This window comes from Schistocerca cancellata, chromosome 2, assembly GCF_023864275.1.
Source record: "Schistocerca cancellata isolate TAMUIC-IGC-003103 chromosome 2, iqSchCanc2.1, whole genome shotgun sequence".
In the NCBI taxonomy this organism is placed as follows: Eukaryota; Metazoa; Arthropoda; class Insecta; order Orthoptera; family Acrididae; genus Schistocerca; species Schistocerca cancellata.
In genome coordinates, this window is record NC_064627.1 from 549,581,920 (window position 1) to 549,599,381 (window position 17,462).

A 17,462-nucleotide genomic window follows, 5' to 3' on the forward strand; every position below is an offset into this window, starting at 1 on the left:
GACTCCACACGTACTCCGCTACCCTTGTAACCGCTTCCGGCGTGTAGTGCACGTCTGACCTATTCAGGGGAACCCTACATTTCTCCACCCGATAGCGGAGGTCGAGAAACTCAATGGCTGCTATTTTCACTGACTATGGTGATTTGGGACAGTAAAGAACAAGGAATCAGAAATAGACACAGTGTCATACCAGTTAATGATTCCTGGCTACGGCATCACTCCAAAACGCAGCCGTTTGTGTTGTGTTTTTAATGACAGTCTCAGCAACGATATTTCCCTTCTCCAGCCGCTGCTAATCTCCGGCCGCTATTATATGACGGCAAAGAATGTTCTGTTGCATGCTCTCGCACGGCAGGTGCTGTTGGGAAGGAGATAATGATAGGTTTGGCGAAAAATACGGCCAACTTCCCTTGAGTCGTCAGACGCGATCGACCGAAAATTCGACGACCGTAACCGTTCCTGCTCTCATGTTCCTATGCAGTCCACTGTGGGGCCACTGTGGGGCCACTGTCACATCCGAATGCCCACCGAAACTCGATAATGCACGATTCGGTCAGCCGGCCAAATTGAGACTCTCAGCGAGGCCCCTTTCAAACTCCGGCAGCTGCTGATAACGCTGTCTCACACAGACGAGGAGTCTGCGTGTCCTGTGATCGCTCAACATCTGACGCCGTTCATGCCCCTTATACAGGGTGGTCCATTGATAGTGGCCGGGCCAAATATCTCACGAAATGAGCGTCAAACGAAAAAACTACAAAGAACGAAACTCGACTAGCTTGAAGGGGGAAACCAGATGGCGCTATGGTTGGCCCGATAGATGGCGCTGCCATAGGTCAAACGGATATCAACTGCTTTTTTATTAAATAGGAACCCCCATTTTTATTACATATTCGTGTAGTACTTAAAGAAATATGAATGTTTTAGTTGGACCACTTTTTTCACTTTGTGACAGATGGCGCTGTAATAGTCACAAACGTGTAAGTACGTGGTATCACGTAACATTCCGCCACTGCGGACGGTATTTGCTTCGTGATACATTACTCGTGTTAAAATGCACCGTTTACCAATTGCGGAAAAGGTCTATATCGTGTTGATGTACGGCTATTGTGATCAAAATGCCCAACGGGCGTGTGCTATGTATGCTGCACGGTATCCTGGACGACATCATCCAAGTCTCCGGAGTGTTCGCCGGATAGTTACGATGTTTAAGGAAACAGGAAGTGTTCAGCCACATGTGTAACGTCAACCACGACATGCAACAAATGATGATGCCAAGTAGGTGTTTTAGCTGCTGTCGCGGCTAATCCGCACATCAGCTGCAGACAAACTACGCGAGAATCGGGAATCTCAAAAACGTCGGTGTTGAGAATGCTACATCAACATCGATTGCACCCGTACCATATTTCTATGCACCAGGAATTGCATGTCGATCACTTTGAACGTCGTGTACAACTCTGCCACTGGGCACAAGAGAAATTATGGGACGATGACAGTTTTTTTGCACGCGTTCTATTTAGCGACGAAGCGTCATTCACCAACAGCTGTAACGAAAACCGGCATAATATGCACTATTGGGCAACGGAAAATCCACGATGGCTGCGACAAGTGGAACATCAGCGACCTTGGCGGGTTAATGTACGGTGCGGCATTATGGGAGGAAGGATATTCGACCCCCATTTTATCGATGGCAATCTAAATGGTGCATTGTATGCTGATTTCCTACGTAATGTTCTACCGATTTTTCTACAAGATGTTTCACTGCATGACAGAATTATGATGTACTTCCAACATGATGGATGTCCGGCACATAGCTCGCGTGCGGTTGAAGCGGTATTGAATAGCATATTTCATGACAGGTGGATTGGTCGTCGAAGCACCATACCATGGCCCGCACGTTCACCGGATCTGACGTCCCCGGATTTCTTTCTGTGGGGAAACTTTAAAGATATTTGCTATCGGGATCCACCAACAACGCCTGAGAACATGCGTCAGCGCATTGTCAACGCATGTGCGAACATTACGGAAGGCGAATGTCGTTACATAGATTGCCAAATGCATTGAGGTTGACGGACATCATTTTGAGCATTTATTGTATTAATGTGGTATTTACAGGTAATCACGCTGAAACAGCATGCGTTCTCAGAAATGATAAGTTCACAAAGATACATGTATCACATTTGAAAAACCGAAATAAAATGTTCAAACGTACCTACGTTCTGTATTTTAATTTAAAAACCCTACCTGTTACCAATTGTTCGTCTAAAATTGTGAGGCATATGTTTGTGACTATTACAGCGCCATCTATCACAAAGCGAAAAAAGTGCTCCAACTAAAACATTCATATTTCTTTATGTACTACACGAATATGTAATAAAAATGTGGGTTGCTATTTAAAAAAAACGCAGTTGGCATCCGTTTGAGCTATAGCAGAGCCATCTATCGGGCCAACCATAGCGCCATCTGGTTTCCCAATTCAAGATAGACAAGTTTCGTTCTTTGTACTTTTCTCGTTTGACGCTTATTTCGTGAGATATTTGGCCCAGTCACGATTAATTGACCACCCTGTATACCTCACAAGACCTGACAGGAACGCTAAACACGAACAACAAAGACGCATCTTGATGACCGTACTACCTGTCACAGAGAATCGCAGCTGTAATCAATCACATGCCCACCGATGATGCGTACACGCATGAAGGTACATTGGCGTGTGACCGTATCGTCTGGGTGTTTCACTTTTAAGTCAGGCAGGTGTTTCGCTTTTAAGTCAGGCAGAGCATTTGACAATCAAAGTTGCTCAATAAATACACACATGGTCTCTACTTTTGCCACTAAAATCGCCGTCTTCACAAGGGTGGCAATTTACAATAGACATCTAAATTTATTATTTATTTTACAAAATAATGAAGAACTTGCGCTAGCACATTAGACTTCCTGTCGTTTCTCAACTTCGTGGAATGTTTTCTTCGCCAGCCACGTAGATCACCATATGACAGACTGGTTTTGGGCACTTTAGAGTAACCTGCAAGGAGCAGTGCGATGAGTGATGACGACGCGCAGTGTGACCCAAGAGTTGGTTTGCCAGGTGGGCTCTATTAGGGGAGGCGAACGCGTGCGCATTGGGTCCACTCGCCGGCCTCTATGAATAGCGACAGGGCAGGCGCTTGTGACAGTGGCGCGGCTGCGGCCTGTCAGCCAGTGCATACCGTTCTCTGGCTGCCTACACCCAGGGCCTGCAACAAACCAGCTGACTCAACAGCACATGCTACGCGACTGCTAGTGGACTACAGGTGAGTGAGGAACGACCCACACTCTGATATCTTCAAAATGGTTCAAATGGCTCTGAGCACTATGGGACTTAACATCTGAGGTCATCAGTTCCCCAGACTTAGAACTACTTAAACGTAACTAACCTAAGGACGTCACACACAACCATACCCGAGGCAGGATTATAACCTGTGACTGTAGCAGTAGCGCGGTTCCGGACTGATGCGCCTAGAACCGCTCGGACACAGCGGACGGCCTCTGATATCTTCCGTCACTCCTTAGTGATAATAATCGAGCGCTTCATTGTTACCCTCGCATCATAGAAAGCATAGACAAGAATTATTATTATACAGTAAGGCATCGATGGGTTCTATCAATGCCGCACACACGCACTTGCACCTGTGTTGTCTACGATTCCCTCGTCTTACCCATCCTACCGCTATTGAGGTGACTCTTACCACTGTGTAAGCCCACTGGTAAACATCCTGTTGGACAATGTATACGAACCTCTACGGCCTATTGTAGCCGTTTATCGCTATGGCGACAAGCAAAAAGGAAAACGGTAGTGTCTATTGTATTATCTTATCCCTCAAGAAAGACAAAAGTAGAAAACCAGTTTTACGTCCCAATTTCACCTCGTTGTAGACTACTAAATAATTAATGTTTCCTCTTGTAGACTATTATAGTTTTATGAACTGTCAGACCTGGCAGTTCTAAAGCTGAGAGGAAACTGAAAAGTACTGCAACCGAATTTTTTGTTCTGTTCTCAAAATTGGTTGAGATATTACATGTTGTTTTTGTTGTCGTGGTCTTCAGTCCGAAGACTGGTTTGATGCAGCTCTCCATGCTACTGTATCCTGTGCAAGCTTCTTCATCTCCCAGTACCTACTGCAACCTACAGCCTTCTGAATCTGTTAAGTGTATTCATCTCTTAGTCTCCCTCTTCGATTTTTACCCTCCGCGCTGCCATCCAATACTAAATTGGTGATCCCTTGATGTCTCAGAATATGTCCTACCAACCGATCTCTTCTTCTCGTCAAGTTGTGCCTCAAATTTCTCTTCTCCCCAATTCTATTCAATACCTCCTCATTAGTTATGTGGTCTACCCATCTAATCTTCAGAATTCTTCTGTAGCACCACATTTCGAAAGCTTCTATTCTCTTTTTCTCTGAAATATTTATCGTCCACATTTCACTTCCATACATGGCTACACTCCATACAAATCCTTTCAGAAACGACTTCCTGACACTTAAACCTATACTCGATGTTAACAAATTTCTCTTCTTTAGAAACGCTTTCCTTGCCATTGCCAGTCTACATTTTATATCCTCTCTACTTCGACCAGCATCAGTTATTTTTCTCCCCAAATAGCAAACTCATTTACTACTTTAAACGTCTCATTTCCTAAACTAATACCCTCAGCATCACCCGATTTAATTCGACTACATTCCATTATCCTCGTTTTGCTTTTGTTGATGTTCATCTTATATCCTCCTTTCAAGAAACTGCCCATTCGTTAAGCTGCTCTTCCAGGTCCTTTCATGTCTCTGACAGAATTACAATGTTTTTATTTCTTCACCATGGATTTCAATTCCTACTCCGATTTTTTCTTTTGTTTCCTTTACTGCTTGCTCAATATACAGATTGAATAACATCGGGGATAGGCTACAACCCTGTCTCACTTCCTTCCCAACCACTGCTTCCCTTTCATGTCCCTCCACTCTTATAACTGCCAGCTGGTTTCTGTACAAATTGTAAATAGTCTTTCGCTCCCTGTATTTTACCCCTGCCACCTTCAGAATTTGAAAGAGGGTATTCCAGTCAACATTGTCAAGAGCTTTCTCTAAGTGTACAAATGCTAGAAACGTAGGTTTGCCTTTCCTTAATCTATTCTGTACGATATGTCGTAGGGTCAGTATTGCCTCACGTGTTCCAATATTTCTACGGAATCCAAACTGATCTTCCCCGAGGTAGGCTTGAGATATTACATGTCATGCATATTATCCCGTCGACTTTCCGCTTCACTGACTCTAGTTGCTACTCTCTGCCGCTAGAGGGCTCCGAATTGTAGCGTGTAACGCGGCAGTGTGTAACATACCTGTGTGTCGGTTCATGAGAAACAGTGTGCTGTAATCGAGATTCTGACCGCATAAAACGTACCTCCACGCATGGAGTACCCCCTCCTTCAGCATGACAACGTCAGACCACACAAGCGATAAGGTTAGGTTGTGGCTCCGTCAGCAAAAACAAACATTCGACAGTATCAACAAACTGGTCTCATGCTGGGAAAAATGTGTTCTTCGTAAGAGTGACAATGTTGATAAATAAATTTGAAGACATGAAGAATAAACAAGCAGAATGTTAATAAAGTTTCTTTTGTTTAAAAATCTGTTAGATATTTCACATAAAGAATTCAGCTTGACCTCGTAAGAGTGTTGCAGTTAGTACTGGAGATAGGCACACTACATGAACAACATCGTTGTTTATGGTTGTAAGGCCAAGTTATGAACACCTGGTAGTCAGCGGCGAAGTTTCTCCTCACTTCCCAGTTATTGTAAATATAAACACCCAAACTTTTCCAAAATTAACTCCGAAAAGATGGTGGTCGTAAGGCAGTAAGTATTTAACTCACAAAATCATTGTCAACAGTACTGACTATCTTTTTATATTCTGAACAGTACTGCTTATCTTCTTGTATTTTTCTGCAGTATTAGGACAAAAATATGGCAATACCGAGAGAAATGCATGCTTGCACATAAAGGCAGATGCTAGGCAACCCTGCAGGTTGTGCTCTTGCATTTGATCAGGAACGGCACCTGTGCGATGTTCTCAATACATTGCACGTGTCAGTCGTGTTCTATGTAGTTGTGAGTGTTTTTCGCCGTGCCTAAGTGAACTCGAAGATGAGCAATCGTTGATGTTCGTGTTGTGGGTGCTTCCGTAACAGTGGACACCGACGTGTTTGGTGTCTGAAGAGGCACCGTATCAAAAATGGTTCAGATGGCTCTGAGAGCTATGGGACTCAACTTCTGAGATCATTAGTCCACTAGAACTTATAACTAGTTAAACCTAACTAACCTAAGGACATCACACACATCCATGCCCGAGGCAGGATTCGAACCTGCAACCGTATTTGTCTCGCGGTTCCAGACTGCAGCGCTTAGAACCGCACGGCCACTTCGGCCGGCGGCACCGTATCGAAGATTTATACAGCGTATAGGGCAAACGAAAAGTTACAACGCGGGCGAAAGTATTTGTTGAGTGATTGTGACAGACAAAGAGGATTTTAACGAAAAATAAAATGACGATAGCTGTAAACGTCTCTGCAGAACTAAATGTCGTACTCGCGAACCTGAAAGGGGTTCCAGAAGCAGGAAATTCCAGGTCCAACTGGAATTGTTCAAATGTGTGTGAAATCTTATGGGACTTAACTGCTAAGGTCATCAGTCCCTAAGCTTACACACTACATAACCTATGTTATCCTAAGGACAAACACACACACCTATGCCCGAGGGAGGACTCGAACCTCCGCCGGGACCAGCTGCACAGCCCATGAATGCAGCGCCTGAGACCGCTCGGCTAATCCCGCGCGGCCAACTGGAATTCCAGAACCACTCATTAGTGATCCAAGCGCCCTTAACAGGGAAACTTGGTATCGAAACCATAATACCTGGACGGTGGTGCAACAGAAGAATGTTATTTGGTCGGATAACTTTTGCTTCACACTTTTTACAACCGAGTTATGTCAAGAAACATGGCGTGGGATCGACAGTGAGTTGGTAAGCTTTGTCGTGGTACTCCATGGGCCCTATTGCTATCCTGTAAGGTCGCATTACTGCCAAAGATTATGTGACCATTTTGGCAGATCAGTTTCATCCTATAGTATGTCAGTTCCCCAGTGGTGACGAAAAGACCCCTATTTACACATCTTTCACCGTCCAGGACTGGTTTCGTGAGCGTCAGGACGAACTGTCACATCTCACCTTGGCCACCACAATCACCAGATCTCAATATTATAGAGCCAATGTGGTCTGCTTCGGAGAGAACGGTGCGTAATCGCCATCCGCCTCCATCGTCATTACCTGAGCTTGCCACTATTTTACAACAAGAATGGTATGAGATTTCCTTGGAAACCATTCAGGACCTTTGTTTTTCCTTTCCGAGAAGTCTGCAAGCTGTTTTGAATCCTACACCATATTAGGCATGTTAATGTGCTGTGTTGTGTTTGTTGTCCTTCCCCCTGTATAAGCATTTTCTTAAGTTGGGAGTTTAAAACGTTCGAATTTACTTTCTGTAACAATGGCCATTTTTGGTATGCACTACATTGTGCAAACATAGAACCCTTCGAAATCCGGAGACAGAAGAGACGGAGAGTGGACAACGGTGAGCATCCGAACTCTCAAGTCGAGCAGCATGGGCAACGAAGCTCAGAGATATTTCGTCAGGCGCTGAATATGGATCTAAAACCAGCAAGGAATTTATTAAACCAATGTTACTCTCTTGTTCATACTTCTAAGTTCAGTCCTTTTGCTACAAAAAAAAACTGTCCTATAAATATCAGAATAAATTATGCGTATTGTTGTTAATCGTCTCCAGTACATTTTTATAAACAGTTTACCTTTAGCTATTACTTTTTAATGACTTGAAAAAATATTAAAATAAATTTTACACACTCTTGGTAATCGTCTGCAGCAAAATTTTCTAAATAGCATGGCTTTAACTATTACTTTGTTAATGGTTCAAATGGCTCTGAGCACTATGGGACTTAACTTCTGAGGTCATCAGTCCCCTAGAACTTAGAACTGCTTAAACCTAACTAACCTAAGGACATCACACACATCCATGCCCGAGGCAGGATTCGAACATGCGACCGTAGCGGTCGCGCGGCTCCAGACTGTAGCGCCTAGAACCGCTCGGCCACTCCGGCCGGCCCTTTGTTAATGACTTTTTTTTTTAATTTCCAGACTATAAAGATCAAGTCATCTACTACAAACGTTACGTAGATGATGTCTTCGTGATGTTAAATTGAAGCGCTAATAATACTGATGTCTCCGCACAACGGATATGTTCTGTTCATCCACAAATAAACTTCACCACTGAAATAGAGGAGAATATCTCAATCAGCTTGTTGGACTTAATAAACTTTAAAACTAACACTAGGCACACATTCGGTATTTTTAGAAAAACAACAAGTACAGACAACATTATTCACAGTTAATCTCCCCACCCAATGTGATGCAAGAGATCGTTCCCTACGTCCGAAGTTTACCGACTTATCCGCCTGCCACCAGATAATAAAGCGTACTTAAGGAACTAAGTATACTAAAAAATAGCAGTGGCAAAAGAGTAGATAGAAAGCTTTGTCACACTTCCAGACAACAAAATAAAAAAAGAGCAATACAAATACTCAGGACCATAGAAAACAGTAAACAGCAAGAAGAAATTTGTCCGGGTGACATACTGCGGACAAATCACTCAGCAGTTAGAGAAGAAATTAAAGAACACAATCGACAGATGCGGATTTCAAATAAATACCACTCCAAAATCGTAGGTTAGAGGTAGTGTAGGTGACAAAACGTAATAAACTTTTGAACTCCGGTGTTTGTAGAATACAATGCAATAATTTTGAGAAGTTTTATCTCGGACTGACGGGCAGGTATTTTAACAATACGTTCAACAAACACACACATCCACGAAACAGAACTGCATTTTGACAGCACTTGACTGCGCACAAGCATACCGTAACTAACATAGGTTGTATACACTGTGCCTGAGGGACGTCTATTGGATGCTTTGGAAGAAATAGAGATTTACGAGTATGTAAACAAGAAACGCCACCCTTCTAAACTACTTAATGAACAGAATGAATTTGCACCCAAAGCCTATTTTATATTATGTGGCAGACTGTTGTTGTTGTTGTATACCGGTGGAACTCTGTTTATCCCCCGGCCCTGTACTGTCCACGTTGCCCTTTCTTGGATTCGACGAGCCAACTGTGCCCTCAGCCTTTTTATAGTTTGTTTTGTTTTGCTTTAGGAGCAAAAACAACTAGGGTCACATGCGCCCGTGTCAGAAGCGTAGAACACGAAGACAAAAAAGGAGCAAAAAACAACTACGTGTTAACCCCAGTCGACGGAAGGAAAGACAGCTAAAAACGGACTGGAGAAAGGTCCATTATCATGTTTTGATATGCTGCTATCCATTAGCTTAATACTTCATAGGCAACCACTAACAATCAGCTTTCATAAAATGAAATGTCATCATGATACGTTTAGTTAAGCTTTAGAGCTTTTATTGATTGTATTTCTGATACTACACATTTTCATTATGTCTTGGAACCGCACTTGGTATGCTCACTGTGCATGTGATTCTTTATCTTTTGACATGCTGCTGTCAATTAACGTTATTTTACTGCATATTTCACAGACACTTATTTGAAACTGCATTTTATGATCCAAGCTAATATTTCCCTTTGGATCCATGTTAAAACTCTAGTTCTTTATTAAAGTGCATTTCAATGTATCCCGTTTAGTTTTATGCAGAATGTCTAAGATCAAATTTCTGACTTCGTATCATTGCATAACGCGTTCCGTCAGCGACATCTAGCGGCCTTGCGTCCTCAGCTGTTTGCACCGCAGTTGCAAGCATAGTACGCCAGCGACGACCCGACATTACGGGTAATACATGTTGACCGTTTTATCATGATTTTACTCCATGTGATGATGTCACTTACGGCTATATATTTTGTATGGTTACTCTTTTAACATCTTGAAGACAGGTAATTTGCTTACATTTCAGTCTATGTGTATCTTGCAATACTTGGCAGTCTGCTATTGGATTGGTGCATAAGTTGGTAGCGTTTTTCCATAAGTATAATATACACAACATAAACACAAAATAGGGACTTTAGTCATTAATAATATATTCTCCTTCAATATTCATAACAGTCAGCTAACGCTGGGTTAACTTTTAAATTGCGCGACTGTAGAAACCACGTGGTTTTGAGGCGAAGAACTCGTCAAGTCATGTTCGAAGCACATTTTCACCCGGAAAGGAAATTCCTTGAAGGTTGTCCGAAAGAGAGCGGACAAGGTGAAAATCTGAAGGCGCAAGATCAGGTGAATAAGGTAGGTGCGGAAGTACTTCCCAACCCAATTCCTGTATAGTGTTTTTTGTCAGTCTAGAAGACTGTGGATGGGCGTCATCATGGAGTGGTATCACTTCAAGCAGTCTTCCTGATAGGTGTTCTTGCACTGCGTCTGCAGAACGGCTCACATGTTGACAATAAATGTCAGTAGTGATAGTTACAGCTCAGGGAAGCAATTCGTAGTGTACTAGACCTTCTTTGTACGGGAAGTTACCGCTTTGTTTGGGCTCAACCATGCCTTTCTTTGGCTTATGTTAGCATAAAGACACTATTTCTCGTCACCAGGAACTAAACAGGATAAGAATCAACAACGATACAGCATAAGAATGGTCGGTGTTGTTCATGAGTCAGTTGATGATGAACAAGCGGAGATGCACATATGGCCACCCTCTGATTTTTATGATTTTGGCTTAGAGCACGCGGTACCCATGCACGCGATTTTTTAACCTTTCCCATTGCATGCAAATGTCGCACGATGGTGGAATGGTCACAGTTCATCACATCTGCCAGTTCTCGTGGATCATTGCGGATTAATGAGTTTAAACGATCTTCATCAAATACCGAAGGTCTTCCTGAACGTGGAGAGTTACTAATGTCAAAACGATCCTCTTTAAAATGAGTTTCTTGCCGTGCTCTGTCCACTAGCATTATCCCCATTCACGACGAAAATGTATATGGTTGCCTCCGCTGCCGTCAACCCTCTACTGAACTCAAACGCAAGAATATTTCGGAAATGTTCTGTCTTCTCCTCTTGGCACTTCATTTTCTAGCGTCCACAGCTTCACTCACTATCTCCAAATGACAAAATTACAATATGTAAAATCATGTAACAGTGAACTACAAATAAAAAAGACAATCGATAAATAAACCTATAGAAACCGGAACACCAACATGCAAAAAGAAATCGCTGCGAACTTTTGCAGCCGGCCGCTGTGACCGAGCGGTTCTAGGCGCTTCAGTCCGGAACCGCATAACTGCTACGGTCGCAGCTTCGAATCCTGCCTCGGGCATGTATGTGTGTGATGTCCTTAGGTTAGTTAGGTTTTAGTAGTTCTAAGTTCTAGGGAACTGGTGACGTCAGAAGTTAAGTCCCATAGTGCTCAGAGCCATTTGAACCATTTTTTTGTTAAGTCCCATAGTGCTCCGAGCCATTTGAACCATTTTTTTAATTGTCCAAGACACTCTTTTTGGCAATGTACATCCAGAATAATGCTTGAATAAATTTTACTTTCATGTGGTACAATATCTTCAGAATGCTTTTACCCATCGGCGAATTATACTACCATTGTGTCTTCACGGGTAGAAGCTATTATCGGTGAAATGGTTTTCATTGACTGTTCATCGTTAAGCGGTGAAATGATGTTTTCTACAAAATGCGATTATTTTCCAAACAGTAATTATGATGTGGGGCCAGGAATTTTATAAGCAGGGATATACTCACCTACAGAAAAACAAGTGTGAACGTGAGATAATACGCAACCAGCTCCCTGCTAAGGCGAGTGTTTCCTACTACTACACCATCACGTCAGTCGACACGAGAGCGACGGTTCACAAATCACCTTAGAGATCCCATACGTCTCTTTTCTTCCCGACGTTATGCAGAGTTGCAGTTTATATGTGAATCTGGCACTTGTTTCCTTGGCTGCATGCCGCCTCTGACGTCACACTGTCACATTAATCTACAAGAAAGAATGTCATGTACGCCACCTGTCTGTGGATCATTTAAAATGTTTTCTATATGCCTTCATGATTGAACCTCTTCGTACGAGGGCTCATCTACAAAATACGAAACTAATTTTTTTCTGTAGCTTCCGTGATAGTTTCCTATCTGCACCATGAATATTTGAAAACAGCTGGTTTTTATGTACAATATCCATGGGTGGCAGCACTCTGTATCGTAAGGTTAGCAGTAATCCTCTACTTTGTATACACTCTTTGCATTTCGCATGCCAAATATTGGAGGCGACGCGACAGGACGGTACGGCGCAAGAGAAGTTTGTGTTCGTTTAAACCATACAGCCACTGAAACTTACGAAAAGCTGCAGCAATTGTACGGTGAACATGCACTACCTCTTGTGACAGTGTTTAGGTTATTCAAGGACTTCACTTGTCTGTGTCTAGTAAGTCGGACCTGTTGCCTCGGCTAATGCTGTGTCAAAAGTCGACATCAACACAGTTGCTCTGATTGTCCCTGAAGATCGGCGGATAATATTACGTAACTTCGGTGAATTGAGATGAAAGAGGCGAAAGTTCTTCCATCTGCAGGGAAAGTGTTGGCGATCACATTTTTTGACTGTCATGGAATGATTTACCAGCATGCATTTTCCACTCACAGTACTGTTACAGCAGTATACTAAGGTCAGTATCGGTTAAACTGAGAAAATACATTGTAAGAAAATGACCAGAACTTTCTCAGGCCGTGTGACGACTTCTTCATGACAATATACGGCCTCACGTCGCAAATCATTTCATGCAGTTTGCGGCACAATTCAACATTACTTGTGTACCGCATCCCCTTTATAGAACCCGACTATTCACCATATGATTTTCATTATTCCAATCACTAAAGTCAAAACTTGAGGCATTCGATTGGAGAGCTCGGAAGCAGTGCTTAAGAAAAGCGAGTCGATTGTCAAGGACCTGACAAATAGTGTCTTGCGTAATGTGTTCGAGGACTGGCAGAGGCGCTATAAAATGTGTATAGAAGGTAAATACTGTGAAAAAGATCGTGTAAACAGGGAAATGGAGTAACAAACAGCTGCGGAAAAAAACAATCTCAGTCTCTGTTCATCAGCCCTCATATTGTATTTCTAATTATGAATCACCTCGAAGGGAACGATCTATTGATACGTAATCAGCATGGTTTCAGAAAACATCGTTCTTGTGCCACGCAGCTAGCTCTTTATTCGCACGAAGTAATGGCCGCTATCGACAGGGGATCTCAAGTTGATTCCGTATTTCTAGATTTCCGGAAAGCTTTTGACACCGTTCCTCACAAGCGACATCTTAACAAGCTGCGGGCCTATGGGGTATCGTCTCAGTTGTGCGACTGGATTCGTGATTTCCTGTCAGGAAGGTCGCAGTTCGTAGTAATAGACGGCAAATCATCGAGTAAAACTGAAGTGACATCAGGTGTTCCCCAGGGAAGCGTCCTGGGACCTCTGCTGTTCCTGATCTATATAAATGACCTGGGTGACAATATGAGCAGTTCTCTTAGGTTGTTCGCAGATGATGCAGTAATTTACCGTCTAGTAAGGTCATCCGAAGACCAGTATCACTTGCAAAGCGATTTAGAAAAGATTGCTGTGTGATGTGGCAGGTGGCAGTTGACGCTAAATAACGAACAGTGTGAGGTGATCCACATGAGTTCCAAAAGAAATCCGTTGGAATTCGATTACTCGATACATAGTACAATTCTCAAGGCTGTCAATTCAACTAAGTACCTGGGTGTTAAAATTACGAACGACTTCAGTTGGAAAGACCACGTAGATAATATTGTGGGGAAGGCGAGCCAAAGGTTGCGTTTCATTGGCAGGACACTTAGAAGATGCAACAAGTCCACTAAAGAGACAGCTTACACTATACTCGTTCGTCCTCTGTTAGAATATTGCTGCGCGGTGTGGGATCCTTACCAGGTGGGATTGACGGAGGACGTCGAAAGGGTGCAAAAAAGGCAGCTCTTTTGTATTATCACGTAATGGGGGAGAGAGTGTGGCAGATATGATACGCGAGCTGGGATGGAAGTCATTAAACCAAAGACGTTTTTCGTCGCGGCGAGATCTATTTACGAAATTTCAGTCACCAAATTTCTCTTCCGAATGCGAAAATATTTTGTTGAGCCCAACCTACATATGTAGGAATGATCATCAAAATAAAATAAGAGAAATCAGAGCTCGAACAGAAAAGTTTAGGTGTTCGTTTTTCCCGCGCGCTGTTCGGGAGTGGAATGGTAGAGAGATAGTATGATTGTGGTTCGATGAACCCTCTGCCAAGCATTTAAATGTTAATTGCAGAGTAATCATGTAGATGTAGATGTAGATGTAGATGTAGATGAGGTGGAGAATCCACCTGGCTTTTGCCTGTTTTAGAATCGGAGGTCGATATAAAACCATATCCAGTTTGGCTGGAGTGCTACACTAACTGCCGTTGCTGCACAGTACTCCACTTGGGACAGTGCTCCACATGTTTCGCTCTTGATACCAACGAACGTCTCACTGAACGTTTGTGATAGGATAAAGAATGTGAGTCTTAGAACTGCTTGATAGCTCCTCCTGACGACTGTCGCTCGGAGAAGTGAATGTTATCATATTCGTTCGATAATTTCCACGTAACACAGCCGCCTGCAGAAAGACAAACAACGAGGAACAAACGATGAAGGCAGCAGCGACATACCGCTTGACCATCTTAGCCCAGCATTGACCGCGGGAAAAAGTCACTCTAATTTTTCAACACGAGCAAACAGTTGGTCACTGGCAATGGGTTTACGAAGGAACAACATACTCATCTTGTACTCATATTGACTAAAATATATAATCATCTGATATTCTGAATGATACCGCTTAATGAAACTAAGCCTGTACTCAAACGACAGCGTTTTACAAGTGAGGCATAAAAAGGAAAAGAAAGGCCTTTATAACGTGGGGGCTGGCTGCGTCACTGTCTCGCAAAGTGCAGATTACAGATCAGCGTCGCCACTCGGACATGGAGGTGGATTTATAAAATATGCCGCCACAACGTGTGTCCGATGTTGTGACATCCGTAGTTGTGACACGAGAAATACATAAATTGCGAGTGTGTGTGTGTGCGTGCGTGTGTGTGTGTGTGTGTGTGTGTGTGTGTATGTGTGTGTGTGTGTGTGTATGTGTGTGTAGAATGCACAGAAAAAAAGATTTGGTATGAGTTGTAAGAGAGTGGTCAAAATTAGATGGGCCCGAAAACCATTTATAAATCTAATAACTACCGAGCGACGTAGCGTGGTGGTAAGATACATGTTTCCCGTCGTTTTCTTAAAACGCGTAAGGTATATTCTCGGGTGGTCCCTCAGAACTAATGCTCCGTCTTCAGTGACGGTGTGGTCCATGGGACGTTATACCGCAACCTTCTGTCCTTCTAAAAAACAAGTTTCCCTAGTTGACGAACAGGATAACTACTCTTAAGAAAAGTTGCTGACTATGACCACCGTCGACGTCGATTCAGAGTCGTGTTAGCTTTATCAGACTGTTAGACATGCATAACAGATGGATGGAGAAATTGCGTTTTCATTGCCCTGATAAAGCTCTTCCATTGTGTGGTAACTGTTAATTACACATTACTAGGGATATAGCTGTTGATGGCTAATATTTTACAACCTTACACCGTCCGTACAAAAAGTTCCGCTAAGTTAACTTATCCCAGGCGTACAAGCGACGTCAGAGCAGTGACTGCAGTGGCATGTTGAACAAACAACTGTAAGCAACAAACGTGCATTCGAAAGTTCAGTTGTGAGCAGGCCGTGTTAAATAGTGGACGTACCGCCGTAGTGAGTCAGTGTTGTAGTGTTACAAATCATTGAAACAACATCTCTAAAATAGAGCGTTCGAGACACCCTCCGGAATGTTTTTAGAGGCAAAATCTGTGTGCAAAGTTCATCCCGCACATCTTGATCCGAGACCAAAACAACGATGCCTGATCGCCTGCCGCGACTTGATGCACAACGCGGACAATTCTTTTCTAGAAACAAAAAAAAAACCTTACAGGTGATGAGACTTGTCATCAGCACGAATCTGTCACAAAGCGACAATGATGTGCAGAACTGCATGTGAAGGGTCAAAGCTTTTAATGACATAACTGACATTCGATCCAATATGACACACAAGCGGAACAACTTCCGAAAGAAGACTTTTCTTTAAACGTGTGGGGTCGGTTCTTTCGGAGATTGTCCTCATTGCTCGCAGTCTCCCCAGATCTCCACAAGAGGTCCGAAAGAAGAGGCAACACACATATAAATACAGGATGTTCGGAAATTTCAGTTAGAAACTTCTAGGACTTGTAGAGGGGACGTAGCACATAATATTTTGAATAGGAACCCAAGTCCAGAAAGGTAGTGTTTTCGTGCTACAAACGTTTGAAAACATTTGTGCTAGATAGGTGTGCAAAACTGTAGTCACGATGGAGGGTGTCTACGTCGGATCGGCGGATGTCGTTTAAAATCTATCCTACCTCTCTGACTGGTTCGAGCCTCATTCACCTGCCTGTGAGTGTTAGAGCAACACTGTTGAGCACCCGTTCGCAGAATACACCGACATGTTCCTTCTGAATACCGAAGCTCATGGAATGGAAGAGCTGCTCGTCACCTTTATCAAGATCTTTCTCCACAACGTCCTATTCCATCGCATACTCTTTCCGCCACAATTACGCAACGGCGTCGAGAAACGGCACCTCCACCGTCAGCAGGTGTGACTCAGATGTTCCAGCGAGACGACGCACACCCGAGTTGGTACAGACCGTACTGCATCGCGTTGAAAAGAAACTGTCAAAGAGTGCACTAGCAATTTATTTTGCTATTAATGAGTGGAACAACAAAATAAGTGATGTAATGTGTCACGCCTAATCACTTACATTTAAAGCGGTCGCGCTAGCAACATGTTTTCAAATGGCTGTAACACGGAAACGATATCTTTCCGGACATTGTTTCCAGTTTAAAATACACTACTGGCCACTAAAATTGCTACGCCAAGAAGAAATGCAGATGATAAACGGGTATTCATTGGTGAAACATATTATACTAGAACTGACATGTGACTACATTTTCAAGCAACTTGGGTGCATAGATCCTGCGAAATCAGTACCCAGAAACACCACCTCTGGCCGTAATAACGGCCTTGATACGCCTGGGCATTGAGTCAGAGCTTGGATGGAGTGTACAGGTACAGCTGCCCATGCAGCTTCAACACGATACCACAGTTGATCAAGAGTAGTGACTGGCGCATTGTGTCGAGCCAGTTGCTCGGCCACCATTGACCAGATGTTTTCAGTTCGTGAGAGATCTGGAGAATGTGCTGGCCAGGGC

At 43.2% G+C, this 17,462-nt stretch overlaps 1 protein-coding gene across 1 annotated transcript in view; it reads left to right on the forward strand.

Annotated features, from left to right (window-relative positions):
* Positions 1-3,152: 3,152 nt before the first annotated feature.
* The window catches only part of LOC126162132 (glutamate receptor ionotropic, kainate 2-like), a 267,360-nt gene continuing 253,050 nt past the window's right edge, over positions 3,153-17,462 (forward strand). Inside the window, exon 1 of the mRNA XM_049918426.1 lies at positions 3,153-3,290. The gene's annotated coding sequence lies outside the window, so the exon portion shown is untranslated. The remainder of the gene's footprint in view (positions 3,291-17,462) is intronic.